Raw genomic sequence first — 15,117 nt, forward strand, 5'->3', positions numbered from 1 at the left:
TAGCTGGAAGACAAAAAGTGCTGGGAAAGGCAGCTAAGGCTCCAGAAGAGGCTGTGCCCAGTTCCTTCACGAGGAGTAATTCTCCCTCTGTTTTTTCTTACTGGAAGAATATTGCCCTGGAGAAGGTGGGAGCTTTACGCCGATGGAGTAGCTTCCACTGGGCTGGAGCTCCCAGCCTGCCTTTTCTCCCTGATGTAACTGCCCTTGTCCCTTTGGGCCTGGCAGTCGGATGGGGAGAGGATGATGTGCACTCCTGGCTTTAGCAGGTAAGGCTTATTCTCAGGAATGAAGCCTTGGAAGGAGATAAACAGGATCACCTCTCCCTGTTCCAAACCTCTCTTTGATGTGGACCAGCTTTCAGGTGACGGCCCATAGATTCAAAGTGAACAGATGAGCTGTGTGGTTGTAAAATGGAGATTTTTTCAAATTATTATTATTATTTTTAAAAAATTGCTTAGAAATATTGTTTATTGTTTCATTGTCTCTACTAAAGACAGTGTCTTTCCAGCCCTGGCTGTGGGCACAGAGCCAGGACATATCATGAATTACAATAATAAAAATAATTTTCACTATGAAGGTTGGCTCCCTTCAGATCGTGCAGCTCCCTCCCTCTCCTCTCTGGTAAATAGCTTTAATACCCTGCAGGCGCCAAATCACTTGACCTAGGTTAGCCTGTGAACTGGGATGCTTTCTGCTCGGCTGAGTGGGCCGGAGCCGGGATTTTTCCTCCCATTCTCTGGCTGTCAATCCAGGTAATAGTCAAAGCCTTATCTGAAATGCATTAGACTTTCAGCGAATTGTCTGGGCTCCGGGCCCTGGGTGCTGAAGGCACTCGTGCGTGTGATGTGTACGAAGAGGCGAGACGGTAGCTTTTAACACCCCTTGCCTCATCTCTCCTCTTGGCTGGGGTTCAGCAAGTCTCCGCAGTCTGCCAGCAAGAGACGTATCCCTCCGGGTTCAAGTATGTAGGCAGTGGTAACTGATCGGCGACGAGACGCTTCTCTGAGGCACTCGGCACCCAGTTTTGAGGCTATTTTGCCTAATATAGGAAAGTTGTGTTAGAGATGTGGATGGTTTCCACAGGGGAGAGAAAAGCAAGAAAAAAAGAGAGGGCATGAAAAGGGTCGGGGTGGGGGGGGGGGGGGGGGGATTTTGAGAGATGTTTAGGGGTCTGAAGAAGTCTACTTTGGAAATGTTCTCAGCTGGAGAGTGGATATGAGGTTTCATTCAAAATTAAGACTAAAAACCATACATTCTGTTTCACCTCCCTGCATAAAAGAGACCAAGTTTTACCTTCTTATACCTGCGGGCAGACACGGCTCGAACTTGGGCTGGAGTGGCTGCTCCAGAGAGGCCCCTTGTCCTCAGCTGCCCACCTGGGGGGATTCTGCTCCCCTGGTAGCTGCTTCCAAAAAGCTTTCAGCTGACTAACATGGAGAATAAATATCTAAGCAGATGTCAGAGCATGATGGGTGCATCTCTTTTGCTCCCTGTCATGACCCTTCTGTGGAATTAGGGAGGAAACACTTGTCTGTAGTCCCAGTACTTTTTATTTGTGACTTTCGAAGGTTGCTTTTGCTTAAAAAAATGTGCCGAACACCTTCAGACCTATTTATGCATTGTTATTATTTTAGCTTTAAAAAGTGTTCAGTGGCAGAACAGAGAAGGCAAAAGTTGCCTGTCCTGTGATGTTCTTCTACAGCCATACAGGCAGCCAGCCTCCAAGAACTCTATTTGAGACTTTTTTGATATTTTGAATATGGACAGACTGTGGGATTTGGTATTAAAAAAAAAAATATGAAACCTACTTTCCTGCTTCCTAGCTCTGTCTACTAGACAATAAATAACTAATGCTGTATTTTTAAGAGTGTAAACTTCAAGCTGAAAGCACAATTCTCCTTCCAAATGGCGCCCAGTGACAGTTAACAGTTTTCCCTTGTGGCTATCTGCAGTACCATGTTTGTGCTCTCCAAGGGAAGATACGATCAAAATCTCTTTTATTGCTCAGCCTGATGTTGCTGACACTTCCATGCCCGCTTCACCATGGCGATGAACACTCCCTGCTTTTCAGCCCTTTTGCTTTCTCCAAAGGGAGAAGATGCTGAGCAGCTCCCTGGGCACCAGCAGCACCGTTCATGGCCAGTTCTGGAAGAGCAGAAGCAGCAGCAGAGCACGTTCCTCATCCCACTCTTGTACCAAGAGGATGACCCAACATTCAAGGCCTATTACTTCCACGGCCTCTCTGATGATGGGAGAGGAAACTGGTTACAAGGGAGGTCTTCTGGCACCGTGTAGAAATTAGTTAATGCTCAGCGTACCATTGCCAGATAACCATTGAACAAACATGAGTGAATTCAAGAACCTCTCACTCTGTGTTAGAGGGAACAGACATCTCTAATGCTACTGAAGGCTTTGTGAGGCAAGGTCTCTCATTTTCTACATTTTTGCACAATGTCTAGCAAAATAGGCTGCCTATAATGCAAATAATGCTGTTATTAGTGGGTCAGCCTCGATGACTAGGAAGCCATGATTCACAGATGTGTAACAATTGTAGTTGGCAAAAGGGAATGAAATGGGGTAAAAGGAAAACACATCAGAATGTCAATGCAGCAGGATCGGGGCCAGTTCAATATATGTGGTTTGGGCAGCAAATTCCTAATTTGCAATGGCATACAGAGGAACTTTATAGGAATTCAGAGGTTTGTCACTTGAATCCCATTTCAGCCTTCTGGAAAATGCTGTAAAGAAGCTGTCAACATTGCTTGTGCCTTTTTCTCACCATATTAAAACAAAACCTTCAGGAACACAGAGGATCAAGATAAGCTGACTGCTTTTCTGTACCATCTCCTGTTCAGACATCCTCCTCCCAGCCTATGGAGGTCTTACAGAAAAACTGCTACGAGAACATCATGAAGATATTCCTGCTGGTATTCCACAGGTACAAACACCCCTCTGCATGGACAGCTAGAGCTTTTTGTCCTGCTATCAAAATGAACCTGATATATATATATACATATATATATATATATATATATATATATATGAATTAGTAATTAGGCACTTAGCTGTAAGGAGCAATGTTTTAACAGATCCAGAAGTCTGTCTGGGGGGCAGTTATCCTGCAATCATTTTTCTGTCATGGTTTAAGAACTGGAAAAATGTGATAAATTCTGCTCAAGTTGCGAGGGGATTATTTGTCTGATGTTAACACATTTGACCCTCTCAAATGGGCAGAGGATGTCTTTGCCCAGTTAACCAAGATGGTACAAGCTGCATTAGTTCTCTTCTAGAGAATTTGGTGTAAAGGGATGGGAATGGTATAAAATAAATGTAGTCCTTAGCCTGAGCAAGGCTGGAAAGGCACGCCACTGGGAGGACTTGTATGGTGCACTGTTTTTGAGTGGTGGAATAGTTCAGTAGCGGATGCCATGGGGCTGAGGATGAGAGCCAGCTTGCCTTTCCCACTTCCCCTTCCTCTGTTTTGTTTTGTTTTTCCTTTCAGATTCTAATGATCCTCATCAGAGCTTATTAACCACTTAACTGTAATCCTGTTGGAATGTCTCTGCCTCCAGAGCTACTCTTCTTACCAGTTACAAGATCTGAGACAAATCACTCATTTATTCACGGGCTTTAGGTATCCAGTGATAGGAATGGGCAGTGAGAAAGCTGCAGGAAACTGTGACACTTTTGGGGCATGCCCAAGCCAGCAAGGGAAGCTGGAGGCATGGGGTGTTGGTAAGCAGGATAGGACAACAGGCATGGTCAGTGCTGCCTACAGTGGGATTTGCATGGATGAGTCTTCTAATTTAAGTCTTTTGCAGAAAGTTTCTCAGGAGGGGAAACAGAGGGACTCTATGTTGTGATGGAAGAATCCACATCCTTCACGTGAACTGAAGATTCCTTCCAGGGAATCTTTCTTTCCCATCATCTCTTCTTCTTAGCTATTTGCTTTCACTCATTGCAGAGCAAGTGATCCAAAGGAGCTGGAGCATCTGAGCAGAGGCTGTATTGCTGTCGCACTGCTGGGAAGACACAGTTGTGTTGTACTCCTACTGCAGCTGGCCAAAGCTAAGGGAGCTAGAGCACTGCCTGTGTGAGTTTTGCAACAGGTTTATTTACTCTATTTTCACACCTATCTTGGCAGCGGTAAGGTGATCTGAAGGAAGCGTGGGGAGAATAATGCTTTAGCACATAATGAACATATTTTCCTCCAGGTTTGACCCTTGCTCCCACCATCAAATACTCCCTTGTCCTCCTGAAAAGAGTAGATGAACTGTCTGCAGGCACTGAATAAGCTGGGGAGGTTGGTTCTGACATTTGTAAGGAGAAACCGTTGTGGTAATGTTGCTTGGAAAGCTGCTGTGTGAGGCTGGCCAGCAAAAGAACCTTTAGGGTTGCAGAAGGAGGGAGAAAACAGGAAAAGTCGGAGTTTCACAATGTCTGTGCTGAAAGAAACAAGAGGCCAGGTCAGCAAGTCCAAGGCCTTGACTGGAAATCCAGAGGCAGGACTAATTTATGGTTTGCTAGGTAATCTTTATGGAATTCCAGGAGTGAGAAGCCATTCAGTGACCCGTTCCGAGACTGCTTCTTGTCCTTGGGCTTGGCCAGGAAGGAAGTCAGAGCCCTTGCGCTCACAGTGATCTTGCCTGGGGGCCAAGGCTGCGATCCAGACCACAACCACATCCTGGCCTCCCAGCCTGGGCAATCACCATCATGTGCTCGCCCCACAGCTCGCCGGCAGTGGGTGCAGCCTCACCTCAGCAGGGAACCAGGAAAGGGTGCGTGGTGGGATGCTGAGGGTGCTGGTTTGGACGTGCTAGAGCCTCTGGGGTGCTGGCAGAGATGGCCACCAGAAGCTCGTTGAAGCCTCACCGGTGTGATGCCTGGCTAGACCCAGTGCTGTTCACCCCAGGGATAGCTGCTCTGCATTTTTTGAACCCATAACAATGTGGAAGCTTGTTCTTTTAGGCTTTTCCAGGCATAACCTGGGTTTGAAATCCCTTCTGTCAGGCTGAAATACATATTGTTACTATATAGGATACAATCCTGATTAGATTGAAAGGATTCTTTTTAAGACTTTGTCTTGGCTCTCCTTAAATCCCTGAGGATGGCTTCCCTGATCCTTTATCCTTTGCCCTGATCATTTGAGCAAGTGCATGCAGTGATGCTGCAGCATCCAACCTCAGGTTAGCATTCCACAGAGGTAGATGTGCTACAAATAAAACAGGAAATTTTCACAGCTCCTCAGTAGTGAATGCCCACCCTGATTCTTTATTCTTATGTCCTACAGCAAATCCATGCACTGGGGGCACTGGCTACCGGGGTGCAAATTCAGGTTCTGCCCTTACCAGGCTGAAACAATCTTCTGACTTCCATGTATACGGTATTTTTGGGGTGTTTTTAGAAGAATTCCACACATTGTCAGTAGATGGAGAGTGTGCAAGAAAACATGACACATGCAGTACAAATGGATGCAATCCCTGAATGGGAGGGAGGGTGACAATTCTGGGGAACAACCTGGAAGGAAAATCAAAGCTGCTGGTGACTCTTCAAGTGATCAGAATTGTGACAAACCTGTGAATTATGTCAATCTTTGTTACCAGTCTTACTGGAGCCAAGTCTCTTGACTTCCCGTGCTGGATTTGGTTTTAGCAGGGCTGCAGACAAGACACTTGCCTTCTACACGCTCTTGTTTAACTGCTGGTAAAATAAGGAGAGGTAAAAAGGGTTTCATTTATTCTGTAGAGGTGAGACCCTGAAGATAAATTGGTGCAAATCTTCACAGTCCTCAGAGGGCTGAGACAAAAGAAAAACCTCCTTCACGTGGTGAGCTCTCTGTTCACAGCCCCTTCTTTCTTTGGAAGCCTGCTGCTGCCCCTTGCTGCAAGACAGAGAGAGACCTTAAAGGCATGGGTGAGAGCACAGCTTTTGCTCAGACTGCAAATCTTCCAAAGGATTAGGGTTTTACTTCAAATAGAGGAATGTAAATGTGTCTGGCTCCATAGCGGCTGGAAATTTCTCGCTGGAGCCAATGTTGGGCCATACTTGGCGGTGACAAGACGTTTGTTTGCCCACCCTGGTTGGACTACAGCTCTCGGGCTGGAAAATGTTAAAATGGGCTGTGCGTGCTTTCGGTGTCATAAAGCAGAGCTGGGTGGGGGAGGGCTTGGGGGAAGAACTGGATATAGGTGATTATTCTGCAGTGCTTGAATTGTGTCTGCTAGGGATGGCAAGCTCTGGGAAGAAGCTGGGTTCATTTAGTCTGACTGCAAGGCTGGGAGCTTGAGCTCATCTATTTTTTTCCCCTTTATTTTTTTTTCCTTCTAGTTATCACTGTTTCCTGGCATTTTGTCCGCTTTCAGATTCATGAAGGTATTCGGGGGTCTAAATCTGGGGACTTGGCATTTAGATGCCTTCGTGCTTCCAAGCTCTTTGCAAATGAAGAAAGATATCCTGCAAGTCAGCAAGCAAAAAGAGAAATGTCATCAAAAAACAAAACAAAACCCCAGCAAATTGGCCTGCATTTAACAGAGGTGAGCAGCATCATGCACAGCACCAGCAACCCTGTGTATAATGCTAGTGGAGCTTAGGGAGAGATGTGAGCACCCATCAGGTGTGCTGCATGCACAAGGAATTTGGCAGACCTGGATGCCTGCTCACGTGTATGGGGTGGCTGGTAGCAGCACCGTGTTATCACAGAGCTCTTGTGTAGGGCAGCAGCATAAAAAGGCTTTGAATGTCTCCTAGGTCATCATGAAAAAGCCCATGCCTTCCAAGGAGGATCTGAATTCTCTGAATGTCCTCTGGTATCTCCATGGGGTGTGTTTTTTTCTGCTGTACAGTGGGATCAGAAGATCACAGATCCATATGGGGTAGGCAGCTGCCTACCTCTGTGCTACCTGCAGTACAAATCTTCAATAAAGACAGCCCTTGTCTGCAGGACCGGAGGGCAGAAATGTGCAGCCTACTTGGATTTCTTCTCTTGATGCCAGCAATAGTCAGAAACCATCTTTTGCCAAAGTTCTATTCTGAAATTTAATGTCTATATCGAAGTTATGGCAGTTGTGAAACAAGGAGGGCTTCGCTTCAGAGCAGCACAATTTAAAAAGGGCATGAGAGATACAGGCCTGAAATTAATGCCTAGGGAAAGTAATAGTGGGGCAAATGTAGCCAGATTTCAAGTGCAGAATGTCTCTGATGTTTTAAAGACTAACAAAAAATTGACAGAAGGAGTCTGTTCAGTGACAGAATCCAGCCTTCCCTCCTGCCCTGCTCTTTGGGCAGGAGAAGGGCATCACAGTACAGAGGACCAGGGGCTGAAAGGTGCAGGTTCAACCTGAGTGCCTGGCTGACTTCAAGCATGCTATTTTTTTCTATTATTCCATGAGAGTCTTTTGAATACAATGGGAAGAATAACGGTGCCTTCTTCAGACTATGACTCAGTTTTCTTGAGTAGATGAAATGCTTTGATCTCCATGAAGGACTAGCTCCTTGTGGTAGGTGATGGGAAGCCTAAGAGGGCCAAGAGATATTTGGCTTTGATTAGCAGAGTTTTTTTGTGTTATCCCATTTTGGCCAGTGCTCCCTTGGATCTAGACATCCTTCTTAACTCGGTTGGAAATAAGATGTTATGTGTCCCCATGGCTTCCAGGTTCAAGTCATCGGTGGTAATTTAAAGCCCTGAGAGCTTTTGTGTTTGATCATCCCCTCTACAATGAGCAACAGGAGATACAAGTTACTGCTCTCGTCCTTAACGAGGAGAAAAAGTAATGGATAAACTTACCAGAAATATATGTATGCAGCTGATAAAGTGATCATGTAAAAATAAAAATGCCAGGCTGTGTGAGACAAATGTCCTGAACTCAATGGGTGAGATGGATCCAAGGTGCTATAGGAAACCATGGGGAAATGGTTGGCTAAGGGCTTGAATCAGGGATGGATCTGTGGTCATTATCCATTTAAGTCCTTCACATTTAATGGGACTTGAAGCAGATCTTCTAAAGAAGATCGTCTGAAGCTAGTGCTCAATAGGACTGTAGATGCTGATGGACTGCTGGCTGGCTTTCCTCAGAGCTGGAGTGGCTGTAAAAGAGGCTCAGTCCTCATTTTGTCACCTTAGTCACCTTCATCCTAAACCAGTTTCTTACACATCCCTGCCCAGCAGGCAGCAAGAAGCGGGGTAGAACTGCATGCATGAGATATTTATGTAGAAATAAATCAAGAAAACTTTATCCCAAGCTGCGTCTCCTTTCCCTGTTTTCTGAGAGGTTTGGGGTGAAGTTCTTATTTGCCCCATTGTCTTTCCAGCAGAACTCTCTTCCCCTCGCTCACAGCAAACACCAAAGCATCTCTTGCTCCTGACCCATACTGTCCTTTCCAAAGAAATATGTTCAGTCAGGGGTTTTGACAGGCTCAGTGCTTTAGCCCTCAACGGCAGTTTGTATTTACATAAGTGGAACACTAATATTTACTTAAGATTATGCTGTATTTTTCACAACTGAAGGGAAGATTATGCTGCGTGCTTTTTATATTTCAGAGGTGGGGAAGTGGAATGGTCCCATGGCTTGCCTAGAGGACCAGAGACTTGTTCTGCTTTGCATTAAGTATGAAAATTAGAGCAGATGGGTGACTGGGACCAGAAACAACGTTGTCCAAAAGCAGTGGAAAAGCATGTTGTTGTGATTTCTCAGGCAAAGCAGCACAAATCAGCTAAACAAAGTTGTATACAGCCAGAGAGAACCTGTGCCTAGCCTGCTGCTCCCCGCATCAGGCACCAGAGCTTACTGAGGTTTGCTTACTTTGTGCAAAGCATCACCAGCCAAATCCAGTCCTGGTGACAGTCCCCTGGCGTGGGGATCAAATGCAGCTGTATCCTTGCTGACCCCAAGGATGGGAAATAACTCCACTGACTTCAGCCAGTGCTGATTTATACCAAATGAATATCTGATTACATACTAAGGAATACAAATATCTTAATATTTATATTCTGTCAGTATCTGAGAGTTTATATTCAATAACAATATACTTGTTAACTACTGATATATAATTGTAATATAGCACCAGCAAAAAAAGAGCTGGACAAGTATTAGAACAGTAAGGACTTGCAACTCAGAAGCAAATATCTTTAACCCAAACATCACCAATAAATGCAATGTTTTGAATAAAATGGTAGCAAGCATTCCTTCCCAAAGTTAAAGTCTGTTTTGAAATCTGCTCAGGATCACTTTAATATTTATATAAGAGAGGAAATTCCCACGTACTGAAAGACACAGAAATAATTTTGTTCCAGGCAATCTGATGAGCCTGCAGCTCTGCACTCAGCATTTCTGTTGCACAGGTGACAACTGCCTAGGCATGGTCCTGCTTGAGCTGCACCTGTGCCTCTCCTGCAGAGGTTAAGGCTCTCTTTTAAGACTGATATGGGAAACTGCTGTGAAATGGGTTGGAGTTTGGTGCCTTGCATCTCTCAGCATCTGGGCCTTGGTTCTTCACCTCAAACTGTCCTGAGCGTGGGCCGTATGTTACTTGCTGGCACAGAATGAGACTGTTGCAAGAGGCCTGTCTGTGTGTGCTAGGGAACCAAAATGATATGATGCTTCCAATCTGTCCTAAAGCATGAGCTCTTTTAATTGTTTCCCCCATCCGGCAGGCAGAGCTGGCACCAGCACAGACAACTGCTCTGCAGGTCGCACCAGCCGGCGGGCCGGACCTTCTAGATTTAAGCCTTGGCATCTGCAAGTTTAACTGCAGGCACCAGGAGATCTGCTGGCAGCAAGAGGAGAGGGAAGCTGGGCAGCTGTCCCCTAAGGAGAGAGACCCTGGTGTCGTTCCATGTGCAGGATTTTCCTTGCCCACACAAATACACTAATGGCATTACCACCAGGTATTTAAGCATGAAAACAGTTGGGAAGAGGCATGGGATGGGAAAGCCCAGGCTGGTGTATTTCTCTGGAGACCACACACGTGCTATATTTATGAACCAAAGAAACAAAAACGAAGTTGTCTCCCTTAAACAAAATAAAATAATAATACCTGACTAACAGAACTGTGTGGTCTGGCAGTGCCTCCCTATCCTTTGCTTAAGTTACTAGAGAAACAAACACAACCTTCTTTAATTTTTATCACTTTGCTCATATTTCTCTCCTGTTTAAGCCTTGAGAGAAATCCTAGGAGTAAGCCTTCAAAAGAAGCAGTGCCTTGTGACAATTGCAGGAGTCCAGGTTCAAGAAGGACTGATCACGGAGATCATACAGCCAGACGTCCTGAATTATTTCTTCTGAGAGTGGACTGAATTCCTTCAGCATGTCTTCTACCTCCCTAGGACATCAACTTGAAGTGTGGTTATGGGCGCTCCTTGCTGCATTTAGCTAACTTCTCCCTGGCAATCTCCAACAGGAAAAACTCAGTGGTTTTAAAAGGCCAGCATATGGAGTGTTAAGGTACTCACCAGCCTTTATCAAAGTTTGTGGGACAAATGAAAAAATGACTCTTCTACCTCATTCCAGCAGTCCTGATGCTTCAGCAGTTTGGATGCATCTGAAGCTGAGGAAAGAAAGTCCCAGGTTTTTGGTGGTTTTGGTCCTGCTTCCCCACAGGCCAGCCTCCAGGGCACCTACATTGGCTTTCCATCTGGGGAAAGCAGGCATCCATACCTGCTGCTTTTCATTTTTATTTGTATGTTAGTATTTTCAAAGGAGGCCTTTAGGACAGACCTGGTTTATACTTACAGTAAGGCACGGTTGCTTCCTTCCCCTATTATGGGGAGAGAAACCAAGAGGTTAGTGCCATGTTCAGCATTGCTCAGGTGCCGGATGACAACTGCAGGTTTTGTCTTCACTGAACTTTGCATCGATCTCTGCTCCATCACTTAATTAGCCCCATCCAGAATACATTAAGCAAACAGCGTCTGTCTGCCTGCCCACCCTTTTGGCATGTTCCCATCGGAGCAGTGGTAAGCCCCAAAATATTGGGCGCCTGCCAACAGAGCCCTAGCAATCCCCACTTGGCAACCTCATTAACGAACTCTCCTTCCAGCAGCTCGAGCTTCGTTGTTGCTCGTGCTTTGCTTTTGGGTTTGTTTCGGCAGACAGGGTGCATCTTTGCAAATAAGGTGGGTGATCTCTCCAGCTTCACCCTGTAGGGGAGAAAGCCAGACTTAAGGTCATCTTAAAGTGCCTGGTATGCCTCCTACCAAGCTGTCTTTTCTCAGTGCTCAGGCAGTAGCAAAACAGTTTCCCCAGCTCCCAGCACAGCATCGGATACTGGGAGGATTCATCCCTGGGCTCTGTCAGAGCTCCAGAGGGACAATTGTTAACATATATATGTTTTTTTTATTGGCCTTGGTCAGCTTTTGCAAAGGTGGTTTTAATTAGCTCTGCTCAGTTATTAAGCACCTGTCCAAAGCCTGTCTGGCTGCAGAAAAGCAAGTTAAATAATTTGGGAAGGTCTGCACAGTGCCAGCCAACTCTCTGCTCACAAAATGAGCTTCTTGGGCCAGCACTGGCACTTCTATAAAGGAAAGCTGGTCCCTTTGAGGCCCGGGTCTATCTGCTTTTATCACTCTGCAGACTCTTGGGTCCAGCTCCCTGGCATTCACTTACAGCTGTTTGATGCTTCCCCAAACAACTGATCTGAGCCCAGGAGAAGGGCAGTTCTTTTCTCAGAACATCTGCAGACAAACAACTGCAGCTACAGAGGGAAGGCTACAGCATGTTTACAGCTTGGGTTTTCAAGAAGCTCCCCGAAATCTGGAGGCTTTTCTGATCTGAGCTGTATGTGTCTGCAAAAATAAACTAGAAAGCTTGAGAAAGGAAGAAGGCTTCCTGCAATATATCCAGTATTCCTCCTTCCATTCCATCTGTAAAATACCTTGGGAGGAACATTTCCAGAGCTCAGTATCTGGCATGAGAGAGGAGCAGTGGTGGTTGTAACCTTGTTACTTTAAACTGCTTCTTCTTCCTGTCCTTCATCCTTCGCTCTCCCTCTTCCATCATGGGAAAAGAGGACTGTGCTCTCAGGTCCCTCCTTGTGGCAGAATCAGACTTGTAGCCAATTCCAGATTCTTCAGAAGCCCTTTGAATTTTGTGATTTGATACCTGTGAGAATTTCCTAGCTTTATCAGTTAAAAATATTTCTGCATGGGTTTCAATCTGTGCTGTTTGCATTGAGGGAAGATTTAATACTAAAAATAAAATGAAGAAAGGCTTGACAGCTTAGAGCGTTTTCCATGGAGATACGGGCTCAAGCTCTCCTTAAGCAGAAGGAATTTGGCTTGGGGTTGGTTTCCAAGCTGCTGCAAATTTGCTAGCCCTTTTTTTCTGCCCTGTTAGGAATCACCCTTGGTTGCACCCTAAATGTGCAGTAATGCAGAGCCATTAAGAAGACTTTTAAACCCTCTGTAGCTGACTATATGAGTAAAGAGGTGGTATTTTATTTACCTGTCCTCAGGAAGAACAGTCCTGTTGCAGGAAAGCAATGCTCCCAAATTTTGGCTGTTGTTAATACACATGGAGCTCAAAGTGGAATTCGAGCAAGAGAGGGTCTCAGTACGTCACAAATAGATGTTCCACCTAATCTTTCTATCTCCTGACAGGATGTGGGCAGCACATCAGCAGGAGGCATTGCTTTATGATTGCGCTTGCTGCAGGCAATTCCAGCGAGGTATGGAAGATACTTATCTGTAGGTGGTAATATGGTTTCTTTATGATTCAGAGGGACTGACATCTTGGGTTTTGCTTTTATTTTGAACTTGCTGATATTATTTGAAAGGAATTATCCATTTATGCATGCTTCATAAAGCCGATGATTTAAATGAAAAAAATAATGAATATTTGCAGAGTATTTTATTCTTTTTTCTTTAAGAAAAAATAGAGATAAAAACAAGAGTGAAAACCTCTTCCTTTGGAGTCTCTGTAGCTCAATTACATCAATATTTTGCTTGTGCATAAAAGATGTGTAGCTCCATTTTGTTGTTGTTTCTATAGACATCACCAAAATGTGACTGCAAAGGACCTCCAGAGGTCAGTCGATCCATCCTGCTGCTCTCAGCCCTGCTGAGAGGAAGGGATGTGTTGTTGCACTACAGGGCTGAAGAACCCTGGAGCATGCCTCTAACTCTGAGCCTTTTGCAAACTGGGTAGCCACATTAACTCATGAGCTATGCCTGCTGATGCATTATTAAAGGCATGAGCAGCACTACCGTTGTACATTTGCCTGCAAGAAGTCATGCAGGCATCATGAGCCGTTCATGAGCAATCTGATTAACACAGATAGATTCTTGTTCACTCCTTTTCTCGCCTTCCCAGGAAGCTTTGTCAGAGGCAGAGTTGAAACGGAGCTTAGTATGCTTTAGACCCACCCTCGTGCGCTTTCGAGGATAAATTCTCTTGCTTATCTTGCATTGCAATTCCTTGTGTCTGTCGAGTCAGATACAAACACTGAGCTGCAAAGTTTGCTTGGGATGTCAGGCACTGTTGGGGTGACAGGAGAAGAAGAGAGAAAGTGAGATGATTCTTTGGAGACTGCCTGGGGCCAGCAGCAACTCCCAGCGAAACGAGATTAAGAGTGCACAGAGACAGTGTCATGTTTGGCCCATGGCTCTTGATTCCTTGAGTGCTGAAGTCAAACTGCCAGAAATTTGATAGTCTGGAATGTGCGGCAAAATAAATATTTCCTCATAGGTATTTCTTTTGTCTGGGGGTTACTAGTCAGGTTGACAGGCCTACAACCAGCTCCCTGCTTCGGGTGCGCTCAGGCTCTGACCGCCTCTCTTCTGAAATGGATTTTGTGGCTTAGCTCCTGGAGTCTGGTCTCACTCCTTGCCTAGCCTGAAAGGATGAGAATGATGGAACTTGTGCTGGTCAGGGCAGAGTGTAGGCCATCGTCTGTGATGGATGGGGTCATTGCAGAATCACAAGGAGGTTGGAAGGATCTCCAGAGGTTTTTGGTCCAGCCACAACACACAAGGCCATCTTCTGCTTTACACAAAAAACAGCTCACCAACCGATACGAGTAATAGATAAGGAGATTTTCACAATTTTGATTCAAAAGCAATTTATTACAGCCTGTAGCTCCCATTTGGTGAAAAGAATATGTCACTTAGTGTAATAGACACACATAAAGCAAAGGGAAGACTGTAGGCTACAGTGTTTAAGTCCGTTACTGGACAATTCTTTGAGATGTGTTTCTGTTCTGGTAGCATGAGTTAACTGACGTAAAACTGATGGTTTCTGTGAGCAGTACCATCCTTAACTGAACCTTAAAGTTAATTTCCACTCATCTTCTCTCTTGATATTACTAAATGCCCACATAAGGCTTTCCTGCTTTTGTTCTGCTGGATGCTCTAACCACTTTGTAGTCATTCCTGATTGCATGTTGAATATATACAGCCTTCTGCTTTAGAAACAGGCTGTCACTCAGGCTGAAGGACTGTCAAATTCAGCTAGCAGCACTTGAGGGCTTATGGATCCTGATGGGCAGTTCCGATGCTTTCCAGCCCATGCAGGGACATGTGCACAGCCAATTTAGTGTTCAGTCCGAGTTCCTCTATTCACATTCCCAACACTAAATGAAATGCATGTTCTCTGTTGATGGCCTTGATTGGGATTTCTTCAAGGAAATGGATTTGTTGGAATATGAGGTTTTCAGATCTGTGAGAAGAGAGCCACTCACGAGCTCTGCAGTGTTTTTGGAAAGGATCCACTTGGCACTGTCCTCCAAGTGGTGGAATGAGCGTGTCACAGCTTTCATTTTCCAGAAATATTTCATGATTGGCAAAGGAAACTGACTGGTGGATCTTGCTAAACAAATCTGGGTATGAAATCCTCACACATCTTGCAGGCTTGGGCATTGGGAAGGGAGGGCCCTGCACCAAGATGCCCTGACAAAGCAGTCATACTGAAAAATTGCACTGGGATGTGTAGAAGGTCTGGAAACAAACAAACAAACAAACAAAAAAAGGGGGGGGGGGGGGGCCGGGACGGGGGGAACAGGCAAATGTAGTGATGTACTATAGCAGGAAATGTATTGTGTGTGTAATCTATGGCCTCCGTGGCTGTACTCTGTGCTGACTAGCTGTGCTGTGATTAGTGCTTGATAAGGTCAGGAGGAATCGATCTC

At 45.3% G+C, this 15,117-nt stretch overlaps 1 long non-coding RNA gene across 8 annotated transcripts in view; it reads left to right on the forward strand.

The window, feature by feature from the left end:
• The window catches only part of LOC118177297, a 44,408-nt gene that overhangs the window by 13,804 nt on the left and 15,487 nt on the right, over window positions 1-15,117 (forward strand). For 5 of the 8 annotated variants that reach the window (XR_004755739.1, XR_004755741.1, XR_004755745.1 and 2 more), the window contains one exon: window positions 2,802-2,938. This is a non-coding gene — a long non-coding RNA (uncharacterized LOC118177297). Of the gene's footprint in view, window positions 1-2,801; window positions 2,939-3,502; window positions 5,269-10,152; window positions 12,038-12,592; window positions 12,661-15,117 lie in introns of those variants that run through there. The other 3 variants (XR_004755743.1, XR_004755742.1, XR_004755746.1) reach the window with 3 other exon arrangements.

The sequence above is a fragment of the Oxyura jamaicensis genome, chromosome 21, assembly GCF_011077185.1.
Source record: "Oxyura jamaicensis isolate SHBP4307 breed ruddy duck chromosome 21, BPBGC_Ojam_1.0, whole genome shotgun sequence".
NCBI lineage: Eukaryota > Metazoa > Chordata > Aves > Anseriformes > Anatidae > Oxyura > Oxyura jamaicensis.